Raw genomic sequence first — 13,103 nt, 5'->3', positions numbered from 1 at the left:
ATGTGAGGTTTCAGGAGGAGGAGCAGGAGGAGGAGGAGGATGAATATATTACACAGATTGATGAAGCAAAAAGGTCCACGTTTTTGATGGTGATAGAGAACGATGCTTGCATCCGCAGCTGCAGCCTACGTATTGTTTAGGTATCGCTGCTGTCCGCTGGTGCAGCCTACGTATTGTTTAGGTATCGCTGCTGTCCGCTGGTGGAGAAGAAAAGTCTGGGGAAATCCAGGCTTTGTTCATCTTTATGAGTGTAAGCCTGTCGGCACTGTCGGTTGACAGGCGGGTACGCTTATCTGTGATGATTCCCCCAGCCGCACTAAACACCCTCTCTGACAAGACGCTATCCGCAGGACAAGCAAGCACCTCCAGGGCATAGAGCGCGAGTTCAGGCCACGTGTCCAGCTTCGACACCCAGTAGTTGTAGGGGGCAGAGGCGTCACGGAGGACGGTCGTGCGATCGGCTACGTACTCCCTCACCATCCTTTTACAGTGCTCCTGCCGACTCAGCCTTGACTGGGGAGCGGTGACACAGTCTTTCTGGGGAGCCAGAAAGCTGTCAAAGGCCTTAGAGAGTGTTCCTCTGCCAGTGCTGTACATGCTGCCTGATCTCCGCGCCTCCCCTGCTACCTGGCCTTTGGAACTGCGCCTTCTGCCACTAGCGCTATCGGATGGGAATTTTACCATCAGCTTGTCCGCCAGGGTCCTGTGGTATAGCATCACTCTCGAACCCCTTTCCTCTTCGGGTATGAGAGTGGAAAGGTTCTCCTTATACCGTGGGTCGAGCAGTGTGTACACCCAGTAATCCGTAGTGGCCAGAATGCGTGTAACGCGAGGGTCACGAGAAAGGCATCCTAACATGAAGTCAGCCATGTGTGCCAGGGTACCTGTATGCAACACATGGCTGTCCTCACTAGGAAGATCACTTTCAGGATCCTCCTCCTCCTCCTCAGGCCATACACACTGAAAGGATGACAGGCAAGCAGCATGGGTACCCTCAGCAGTGGGCCAAGCTGTCTCTCCCCCCTCCTCCTCATCCTCCTCCCCCTCCTCCTCAACGCGCTGAGATATAGACAGGAGGGTACTCTGACTATCCAGCGACATACTGTCTTCCCCCGCCTCTGTTTCCGAGCGCAAAGCGTCTGCCTTTATGCTTTGCAGGGAACTTCTCAAGAAGCATAGCAGAGGAATGGTGACGCTAATGATTGCAGCATCGCCGCTCCCCATCTGGGTAGACTCCTCAAAGTTTCCAAGGACATGGCAGATGTCTGCCAACCAGGCCCACTCTTCTGTAAAGAATTGAGGAGGCTGACTCCCACTGCGCCGCCCATGTTGGAGTTGGTATTCCACTATAGCTCTACGCTGCTCATAGAGCCTGGCTAACATGTGGAGCGTAGGGTTCCGTGTGGGCACGTCGCACAGCAGTCAGTGCACTGGCAGATGAAACCAAAGTTGCAGGGTGCGCAGGGTGGCAGCGTCCGTGTGGGACTGGCGAAAATGTGCGCAGAGTCGGCGCACCTTTCCCAGCAGGTCTGACAAGCGTGGGTAGCTTTTCTGAAAGCGCTGAACCACCAAATTAAAGACGTGGGCCAGGCATGGCACGTGCGTGAGGCTGCCGAGCTGCAGAGCCGCCACCAGGTTACGGCCGTTGTCACACACGACCATGCTTGGGTGGAGGCTCAGCGGCGCAAGCCAGCGGTCGGTCTGCTCTGTCAGACCCTGCAGCAGTTCGTGGGCCGTGTGCCTCTTCTCTCCTAAGCTGAGTAGTTTCAGCACGGCCTGCTGACGCTTGCCCACCGCTGTGCTGCCGTGCCGCGCGACACGGACTGCTGGCGACGTGCTGCTGCTGACACATCTTGATTGCGAGACAGAGGTTGCGTAGGAGGAGGAGGGTGGTTTAGTGGAGGAAGCATACACCGCCGCAGATAGCACCACCGAGCTGGAGCCCGCAATTCTGGGGGTGGGTAGGACGTGAGCGGTCCCAGGCTCTGACTCTGTCCCAGCCTCCACTAAATTCACCCAATGTGCCGTCAGGGAGATATAGTGGCCCTGCCCGCCTGTGCTTGTCCACATGTCCGTTGTTAAGTGGACCTTGGCAGTAACCGCGTTGGTGAGGGCGCGTACAATGTTGCGGAAGACGTGGTCGTGCAGGGCTGGGACGGCACATCGGGAAAAGTAGTGGCGACTGGAAACTGAGTAGCGCGGGGCCGCTGCCGCCATCATACCTTTGAAAGCCTCCGTTTCCACAACCCTATACGGCAGCATCTCCAGGCTGATAAATTTGGCTATGTGCACGTTTAACGCTTGAGCGTGCGGGTGCGTGGCAGCGTACTTGCGCTTGCACTCCAACACTTGCGCTAGCGACGGCTGGATGGTGCGCTGAGAGACATTGGTGGATGGGGCCGAGGACAGCGGAGGTGAGGGTGTGGGTGCAGGCCAGGAGACGGTAGTGCCTGTGTCCTGAGAGGGGGGTTGGATCTCAGTGGCAGGTTGGGGCACAGGGGGAGAGGTAGCGGTGCAAACCGGATGCGGTGAACGGCCTTCGTCCCACCTTGTGGGGTGCTTGGCCATCATATGGCTGCGCATGCTGGTGGTGGTGAGGCTGCTGGTGGTGGTGGCTCCCCGGCTGATCTTGGCGCGACAAAGGTTGCACACCACTGTTCGTCGGTCGTCTGCACTCTCAGTGAAAAACTGCCAGACCTTTGAGCACCTCGGCCTATGCAGGGTGGCATGGCGCGAGGGGGCGCTTTGGGAAACAGTTGGTGGATTATTCGGTCTGGCCCTGCCTCTACCCCTGGCCACCGCACTGCCTCTTCCAACCTGCCCTGCTGCTGCACTTGCATCCCCCTCTGAAGACCTGTCCTCAGTAGGCGTAGCAAACCAGGTGGGGTCAGTCACCTCATCGTCCTGCTGCTCTTCCTCCGAATCCTCTGTGCGCTCCTCCCTCGGACTTACTCCAATTACTACTACCTGAGTGATAGACAACTGTGTCTCATCGTCATCGTCGTCCTCACCCACTGGAAGCTCTTGAGACAGTTGCCGGAAGTCCCCAGCCTCATCCCCCGGACCCTGGGAACTTTCCAAAGGTTGGGCATCGGTCACGACAAACTCCTCCAGTGGGAGAGGATTCGGAACCATTGCTGGCCATTCTGGGCAGGGGCCCGGGAACAGTTCCTGGGAGTCTGCCTGCTCCTCAGAATGTGTCATTGTAATGGAGTGAGGAGGCTGGGAGGAAGGAGGAGCAGCAGCCAGAGGATTCAGAGTTGCAGCAGTGGACGGCGCAAAACTCTGGGTGGTCGATAGATTGCTGGATGCACTTTCTGCCATCCACGACAGGACCTGCTCACACTGCTCATTTTCTTATAAAGGTCTACCGCGTGGACCCATTAATTGTGAGATGAATGTGGGGACGCCAGAAACGTGCCTCTCTCCTAATCCCGCAGCAGTCGGCTGCGATACACCTGGATCAGGAGCTCGGCCTGTGCCCACAACCTGACTTGGGCCTCGCCCGCGTCCACGACCTCTAGGCCTACCCCTACCCCTCAGCATGCTGTATTACCAGTAGTGCAGAAACAGAACGCTGTAATTAAATGTGCCGCTTATTGGCCTGTGGTTGGAGGCTGACTTCCCTTACGGAACGCACAGCAGAGCCAGGAAACAATTTTGCGCACGCCTGTAGTGAGACGTAGGTGCGTATGACTGAGCTAGTGGAATTCACAGCGCAGAAGCAGTCAAGTGGCCAAAGGCCAGTAGTAGGCCTTAAGAATTTGGCTTCTATTTTTTTTAAATGCTGAGCTGATACAGCAGACAGATACTGTAGGCAGCGTATAATATTATGTATACTGTTTCCCTCTGGCGGGATGACGGCGGTGATGTAACAGAGACAGCAGACCCAGGAAACAATTTTGCGCAAGCCTGCTGTAACGCTTAGCTGCGTATTAATTAGGACTACAACCCCCAGCAGATAGATACTGTAGGCAGCGTATAATATTATGTATACTGTTTCCCTCTGGCGGGATGACGGCGCTGATGTAACAGAGACAGCAGACCCAGGAAACAATTTTGCGCAAGCCTGCTGAAACGCTTAGCTGCGTATTAATTAGGACTACTACCCCCAGCAGACAGATACTGTAGGCAGCGTATAATTTTATGTATACTGTTTCCCTCTGGTGGGATGACGGCGCTGATGTAACAGAGACAGCAGACCCAGGAAACAATTTTGCGCAAGCCTGCTGTAACGCTTAGCTGCGTATTAATTAGGACTACTACCCCCAGCAGACAGATACTGTAGGCAGCGTATAATATTATGTATACTGTTTCCCTCTGTCGGGATGACGGCGCTGATGTAACAGAGACAGCAGACCCAGGAAACAATTTTGTGCAAGCCTGCTGTAACGCTTAGCTGCGTATTAATTAGGACTACTACCCCCAGCAGACAGATACTGTAGGCAGCGTATAATTTTATGTATACTGTTTCCCTCTGGCGGGATGACGGCGCTGATGTAACAGAGACAGCAGACCCAGGAAACAATTTTGCGCAAGCCTGCTGTAACGCTTAGCTGCGTATTAATTAGGACTACTACCCCCAGCAGACAGATACTGTAGGCAGCGTATAATATTATGTATACTGTTTCCCTCTGGCGGGATGACGGCGCTGATGTAACAGAGACAGCAGACCCAGGAAACAATTTTGCGCAAGCCTGCTGTAACGCTTAGCTGCGTATTAATTAGGACTACTACCCCCAGCAGACAGATACTGTAGGCAGTGTATAATATTATGTATACTGTTTCCCTCTGGCGGGATGACGGCGGTGATGTAACAGAGACAGCAGATCCAGGAAACAATTTTGTGCAAGCCTGCTGTAACGCTTAGCTGCATATTAATTAGGACTACTACCCCCAGCAGACAGATACTGTAGGCAGCGTATAATATTATGTATACTGTTTCCCTCTGGCGGGATGACGGCGGTGATGTAACAGAGACAGCAGACCCAGGAAACAATTTTGTGCAAGCCTGCTGTAACGCTTAGCTGCATATTAATTAGGACTACTACCCCCAGCAGACACGCAGTACACTGAAGACGGTCACAGGCAGCCCAAAAACAGTATTTTTCCCCACTTTTTTTGAAAAAGCCCACTGCCTATATAGCCTGGATATCTCTTTCCCTGCCTCACCAGTACTGGCCCTATACTCTGTACAATGACTGCAGACTGAGGACGCAATGCTCTGCACGCCCGATATACAAAAAAAAGAAAAATGGTGCAACACTGCTAAAAGCAGCCTCAACAGTACTGCACACGGTCAGATGTGGCCCTAAGAAGGACCGTTGGGGTTCTTGAAGCCTAAAATAACTCCTAACGCTCTCCCTATAGCAGCTCTGGCACCAGCAGCACTGTCCCTCAGCTATGTCGGAATGCATCTGTGGCGAGCCGCGGGAGGGGCCGATTTTTATACTCGGGTGACATCTGATCGCCCCAGCCACTCACTGCAGGGGGGTGGTATAGGGCTTGAACGTCGCAGGGGGAAGTTGTAATGCCTTCCCTGTCTTTCTATTGGCCAGAAAAGCGCGCTAACGTCTCAGAGAGGAAACTGAAAGTAACCCGAACATCGCGTGGTACTCGTCTCGAGTAACGATCATCTCGAACACGCTAATACTCGAACGAGTATCAAGCTCGGACGAGTACGTTCGCTTATCTCTAAAGACTATATTACATAACTGGATCTCTACATAGTGAATATATTAGGTAACCTGGATTATATATATATATTACATAGCTGGGATCTGTATATAGTGCGTGTACTCTCTTAAAGCCCATTATAATTATATATATATATATATATATATATATATATATATATATATATATATATATATATCCAGGCTATGTAATAAATGTAATATATACAGATTATAGCCAGATCAGGCCATGTAATATAAGGAAGCAGTGCTCCCGGCTGTTGCACTTACCCCGCAGGCTGCAGCACGCTCAGCTCTCCTCCGGGCTCAGGGGACATTAGTGACAGCTGCCATGACAACCGACCAAGCCTCCGCTCTCTCCGCCCCTAGTTTCTCTCTTCAACTGGAGAGCCCGGCAGCAGGTTATGGTGTCCGACCATGTACCGCACAGAGCACCCCGGGCCGTCCGTCCGCACATCAGCGTCCCGGGAGCCGTCGACCTCCGTCTTTCAGGGATGTCATCCCCAGCTAAGCTGTGGCGTCTCCATGGAGACCGCAGCGGTGACGTCACGGGGGCTCTCGCGAGACTTGTCGGCGGCTAAGAGGCGGCCGCGCTCCTCCGGCCAGCTGCCGTGTGAGCCGGGGGGCAGTAATAGCCGTGCATGGCGGCTATTAGTGTCACACAGCCCCGGCGCTGGGAAGGATGGCGCAGGAGTAGACCTGCAGATGAGGGTTGTGGGCTCTGCCATGAATGGAGCTACAAGGCTGAGACAATAACGCCATAAACAGACAACCATGGCTGCCTGCGCAGGGGCGGAGTTATGTGTGAGCGGGGCGGAGTTATGTGTGAGCGGGGCGGAGTTATGTATGAGTGGGGCGGAGTTATGTGCGAGAATCCTCAAAGCAGGCAGTGGGCACACGGGCATAAATCCTGCAGAAGTCTCGCTGAATTCCCACAGCGGGACCGCACAGAACAGTGTGTTTTGCTTGTGACAAACAAAGACGCTCCGATTGAAAGAGCTAATTAGTCCAATAATTTCTAGATGTTTTTTTTCCTGCGCAGTTACGCGGCGGTTCACGCATCTCCTAGCGTATTTAGCGCACATTTGCACATTCCCATTGACTTGCGGTTTACACGGGTGAAATGCACAGAAAAATACTTGCATGTTAATAAATACCTTGAAATGAATGGATTTTCTTCCCTGCGTATTGCACGCGCAAATGTTCATATGGTGGTCTGCCTAATAAAACAATGTCAAAATCCGCAGTTTGCCATCATGTATTTTGGCGCGGATCCGCACGCAGAATGTGCCCTGTTAATGGCCACTGATTGATGTAGAAGTGTTTTTTTCCACATCGTTATTCCATATGCGGATTTTGCCTTCTGACAGCGCTAAATCCGTCTGCGGATCCGCACCAAAAACGGAAAGATGTCAATTTTGACCTTTTTTTAGAGGCAGAATCAATGCAGAAAATTCCAGGATGAATCTGGATGAAATGACATCAGCAGTTTAGGATCCCTGCACTCAAGTACAACCTGTGCCAATCATGACAGCCGTCGCACCCGGAAAATGTCCGCATGATGACAACCAACACGCCACGTTCTCCTGGCTTCGCTAGGGCAACAAGCGCCTCCCTCCCTCATAGCTGTTCCTTAGTATCTGGCTATATTACTTCATCGGCTCAGTTATCATCTGCCTGTAGGTGCCACATGCACCCAACTTCTGTGGAGGAGGAAGCTGCATCTCCACAGGTGGCAGGGCATGTGCCTATGGTCACAGAGGGACATTTTTTTGGTGGCAGGGACCATTAAGTGGGACCACAGAAGGAGAAAGAGAAACAATTCCTGCCAGTTGTCATGCCTGAAGAGCCCCTGAGATGGAAGAAAAGGGTCTGTAGTAGTCAGGACTGCTATATGTTTTGACAGTCTGAAAAGTGCACATGATAAGGGATTACGTCAGAGGGGTACCGTCACCGCTGCCGAAAACAGCACTCCCATGGAACCTCACAACAGAAATGAACCAAACATTCACTTGCATTAGTGAAACGGACGCCACTTTGGTGTCCAATTAACAGGGGTTCCATTCATTTCTCTTATATTTGAAGCATAGAATAACTTAGTCAACTACATTATTCTATATTTCAAGTTTAGCAGAAATGAATGGAACCCCTATAAAACAGACACTAAAGTGGTATCCAGAAGCAATGTTGGAGCTTGCTGCTGGCATTTGTGGTTCTACAGGTTTTCCCAGCAGCTCGGCTTGTGGTTGATTGTGCTGGCTGTGTGGTTTCCCCAGTGAACCAATCTCTCAGGTCTGTTGCTTATATATACCAGCTCCTTTGTCAATGTCTGCTGGTTTTCCTCTTGCAGTGTAAGCAGTCTTGTGTTCCTGCTTCTTTAGGCCTCTTGGTCTGTCTGCGCTGACGTAGTCACCAATTCTGTTTCTATGTCTCTGTGCTGGGTCTGTGTAAGGCTTTCTGATCTGTCTGTGCTGGCATTGTCGCCAGTTTTGCTTCTCAATCTGTGTATTTGTCCATGAGTCTCTGTGCTGGGTCTGTTTAAGGCCTTCTGATCTGACTGTGCTGGCATTGTCACCAGTTCTGATTCTGTGTCTGTATTGTTGCTCTGTGTCAGTGTGAACTGTGACCTGTGCTGCTTGGATCATTTACCATCTATAGCTAGTAAGGTACTTAGGTTTCAGTGCAAGGTCATCCTTATCAGGGCGATCGCCCTGCTTGCAGGCTGGGGTTAGCACTATTACACAGCACTATTACTATGAGGGGACACAAAGAGTATGGCTTAGCATAAGAGAGGCATAGCTTGAAGGCAAAGGAATGTGCTGCAGCATGTGTAGCTTGCTACAAATGTGTCCCTCTTTTTTCTTTTTGTGATTCAAAAGTTGAGTGGTATGCTAATGAGTAAATAAGATTCTCTGCCTAGCATAAATACTTCTCTCTGACTCCCTCAGACACAGGTGCTGGGAAAGTAGTGAAGCAGTCAGCAGGAGGCACTCTAGGAGGTAACTGCCCTTCCCTACTCCTCCAGTTCCTTCTAATTAAGACGTGGAGGAAGGGGCTGGGGAGACATGCAGTCACAGCACCAACTTGGCAGTACATGTGCCAATGTCCTGGCACCTTCTTCAGCCTCCTGGCGCTGCATCGTGAAGAGAAATCAGCACTGCTGCCTTCCTAGTCTGGACAGCAAGGGACCGCACAGCTGGCATTCACAGACCAGATGTGGACTGCAGTCTGTCAGTTGAAAACTATAGCTCTAGCCTTTTGGTCACTTGCCAGGCCACAGGCTATAAGGCCGCTTTCAGTGTCAGCTGCGACTGTGCTGTAGATCGGACTGTTTCCATTGGCTTCAATGGAAGCCGTCCACACGGGAAGCCGCAGAAAATGGAGCAGGCTGCATTTTTTTCCGCACGCGTGCGATCCGCACATCGGGGAATAATGACATCTGCAGGTATTAAATTACCCGAGGATCCCAATGAATATCTATGGGCATATTGAACTGTTAAAGCTTTTCTAGATCTTTTTAAATACTCTCTCTCTCTTCCCTAGTGCTAGCTATCCCTCCTAGCTTTGTGTCGTCTGCAAATTTGATCATTTTTACATCAATTCCCTCCTCCAGATCATTTATAAAAATGTTGAACAACACTGGGCCTAGGACAGAGCCTTGTGGTACACCACTTGATACATTGTTCCACTTGGATGTGCAGCCATTTATGACCACTCTGAGTACGATCACTCAGCCAGTTGTGAATCCACCTAACAGTTGCCTTGTCAATCCCATATTTGGTAATTTTTTCAATAAGTATGGTATGAGATGCTTTGCCAAATGCTTTACTAAAGTCAAGATATACTATATTTACATTGTTCTCCTGCTAAATCAATCATCTTACACCAGTGCTATGACTGGGAGCAGCACTGCTAAGTTCTTTATGTGGCCATACATATTAGATAAGTCTTGCTCAAGCTTGCCAATCATATAATGTGTTGTGGTGACACCAGTTGGATGCTAAATAGTAGAACTCGGCTTCACCTTTAGCAGTCACCTTTCCTGGGTACTAATACTGTCTCCCAGTACTCATGTACGTCTAGACTTACAGTATAGCTTAACAACTAGACAGCGCAAGACATATGGATGGGAAGGATGTAGCAACTCAGTGAAAACACAAATTCAGTTAGGGACTCACCATTAGGTGACAGGGGCAGAGGGTGATGGTAACTAGATGATTAATATAATCAAATTGGTAATGGAGACTGGAACAATTGGTATGGAAACAAAATAACCAGATAAATGGTGACCCTAGTACTGTCTTTTCTGATGTTTCTGCCTAATCTCTACCTGACACTGTCCCTCGATGCCAGAGCTCGTTGTTCCTAAACAACCCTACGTTATCCCTATTGGTGATCCTGTTTAAAACACTATCCCTGAGAACAGCAGTCTAAAGAAGCAAATGCTGGAATGACCCAAGACATACAGAAGCAAACAAATAAGGAAAGATTAGACAAACCACAAACGAGGAAACGTAAACTTGACTAGAGAACCAAGGAGCATGACACACTGCCTGGACAGACTAGTGAAGACTGAACTAGAACAATAAATATTGCATAGAACATATGTTGTCACACCTATAAATCCCATCACTACAGAAACCAAAAGTGTTTAAAGAGATGCCAAGTAATCAGACACTTCTCTCTGTAACTAGGCTGAGCTGTGTGGTTAGCTGATCCCGCCAACTGGTCAGCTGTGGGAGCAGGAGCATAGCAATTGCTCCAACAACAACCTGGATAAGTTCAGATAATGATGCAGCAGGATTTCCTCTAGCTGATCATAACATGTGTATGAGGGTCCCGAACTCTCAACAGATGGCAGACGTTGGGGGGCTGAAGTATTGGTCATGTTGTATTTCAACAGTTGTCGGCCAAACAACTTGACAGCTTTCTTACATGTATGAGAACTCTTTGTTTGAGTTTTGTGCTATTGTGTCCATCCTAAATGATTTTTAGTTTGTTTTGCCTCTGACAAAGGGTTGTTGTGGCTAACAGTTGGCTATAGGCAATGATTAATGAGCTGAATGATTTTACTATTAATTGGCAAGTCTGTCGGGTATGGCAGATGTAAATCTGCTCCGTCCGTACACATAATGTTTAGGGCTGGTTCACATCAACGTTAGAGACTTCTGTTGTCCTGTTCCATTTGGGGAGAAGGAAAATGACAAACCCTGGCCAAACAGTTCCGTCTTCTAATGGAACCGAACAGACCCCCACTGACTATAATGGCGTCCATTCGGTTTCCGGTTAGCAGTCCGGCATTTGGTTAAAATTTATAGAATTTTAGATTGAAATCAGCAATGAGGGTTCCGAGTGGAAACTCCGATTCTGATGTGAACGAACCCTTATGCTTCAAAAATGTTCTTGATTATTCATACTAAACGGTATAATTGTGAACTATCTGACAATAGATGGCCCTTTCTTAATAAGCATTCCTATTGGCCTACTCTAGGAACCGGCAGATTTATTCCTTATTCATCTTTTGGAGTAGAATCGTACTGTAGTCACGGGTGGATGAAACTGAGGCCATGTAGTGCTAGACATGGTTAAAGTCGAATGAATTGAAGGTGGGGCTACCATTGTGTACAGTCACTATACAAATATTGGCCGATGTACAATCCTAATCTTGTGATAGTATAAACCTATCCTTGGTGATAAGGATCTCTTCTAAATACATAGTGATAATATGTAACCAAAGGGTGTGCTCTGTTATGGTACTGTGTGTGTATATTTTGTAAAAGCTGCATATGTACAGAACGGAGCTCAGCATTGTGTTACAAAATTAGGTAGAAAGTAATCTTGTAGATATGGTACCTTTTAATGCCTAACAAAAATGCATGAGGTTATAGCGCTATTACATCATGTATTTTTGTTAGCCATTAAAAGGTATCATGTCTACAAGATTACGTGGTTTCTCTCGCTGAGAATAATCACATTTTGCTCTACTGGCTAACACGGTAGCAAACCTTTTTAATTAAAATTAGGTATAAAATGAAAGATGTGTAAATAGGGTTTTATATGTATATGTTACAGGCAATAAGTGAAAAGCAGGCAATCTATAGAATGCGTGACATTTAGGCAAAGTACAAAAGGGATCTTAAGCTGAAAAACCCGTATGTCAAAGCACATTTCCCCATTGAAATGCCATTAATGTGTTCCAATGCATTTCAATGGGGAAACTAACTACAAGTAAAAAAAAATCAATACTTACCTACCACCAGCGTTCCGCGATGATCTACGATGGCATCATTGAATGGCTGTGATTGGTTAGCCTAGTGCCGGTTTTCATTGACTGACGCAGCGCGGAGTTAACCAATCAGAGCATTAGCTTGCTGGAGTCGGGGAATTCAAGCCCCGCATCCAGAAAGCAATGATCTGTCGGTGTGAAGGAGGGAGCAACAGCCCGCAGCAGCGCTGCAGACCATCGCGAGGAGGAGACGCTGGCGATACGTGAGTATAGACACACACACACCCCAAGCCTTAGCTTGCGAATTTTTTGACCTGCAAGCAGGCTCGTACCCCGGGTTTTTGCTTGTAAATCGGAGCAAAAATTTGGGAGAGAGCCTGCTCGCAAGTCAAAAAATTTGCAAGCTGAGGTACTCGCATCCCGAGGTACGTGAAAATGCAACAAGAAATACAAAGCTAAAGTACAGGACTTTCGTATTGAAAAAAAGAAAAAACTCAGCATTGACCTTGCGGCACATGTCCAAGCCCTTCGGGGCATCATGGCGAAGACTGAGCCCTCCTTTGTCTCTTTTTCTAACTGAGGCCATTTTCACACGGCTAAGAAAATCACGTACCAAGGTATAGATATTTCCACCTGTCTGGTTGCTTAGTTCATTGGTAAGTATGAGGCTGTCCGGTGTGTTGTCGAGTCTGTTGTCCCTGTGGGTGTTTGTATCTGGTTTATGCTTGTTTGATGTTGGGATCTGGTCATGTATTTGCGTCCCAACGCCCCTTTCTCCTCTCCAGTCATGCATTTGGGTTGCGTTCATGTATGTCATTCTTCCCACACCCTACGCGGACATTTACATTATTTCCCTTTCCTCACAGTCTATCAGGCAGGGAGCTAGGTATGTACAATCTTTACACACACAGTAAGGGGATATTCACATATTTTCCTGCATGGATTCCGCATATGAAACCGCAATAGTAAACTTTGGCTTATCTGCATATTTCTGTTACGTACTTTGCCACAGAGTTAGCCAAGTTAGGGGGATCACTTTGGAAATTCTGCATGTGAATTTTACTCATTTGCAGGGCTAACTGCGTGTGTGAATCTGCGGCAGAAATGTGCAGTTAAGCCACAGATTTCGGCTACATCTTTAGAGGCAGAATCCATGAAAATAAAATGTGTCAAATTTTGCT

General features: G+C 48.8%; 1 protein-coding gene across 1 annotated transcript in view; it reads right to left on the bottom strand.

Moving 5' to 3' along the window:
* The window catches only part of CCDC181 (coiled-coil domain containing 181), a 32,041-nt gene extending 25,824 nt beyond the window's left edge, over window positions 1–6,217 (bottom strand). The window contains exon 1 of the mRNA XM_066598652.1: window positions 5,967–6,217. The gene's annotated coding sequence lies outside the window, so the exon portion shown is untranslated. The remainder of the gene's footprint in view (window positions 1–5,966) is intronic.
* Between the last annotated feature and the right edge of the window lie 6,886 nt (window positions 6,218–13,103).

The sequence above is a fragment of the Eleutherodactylus coqui genome, chromosome 4 (genome assembly GCF_035609145.1).
Source record: "Eleutherodactylus coqui strain aEleCoq1 chromosome 4, aEleCoq1.hap1, whole genome shotgun sequence".
In the NCBI taxonomy this organism is placed as follows: domain Eukaryota; kingdom Metazoa; phylum Chordata; class Amphibia; order Anura; family Eleutherodactylidae; genus Eleutherodactylus; species Eleutherodactylus coqui.
Note: the sequence above shows the minus strand (reverse complement) of the source record. Positions and strands in the feature narration are given on the sequence as shown.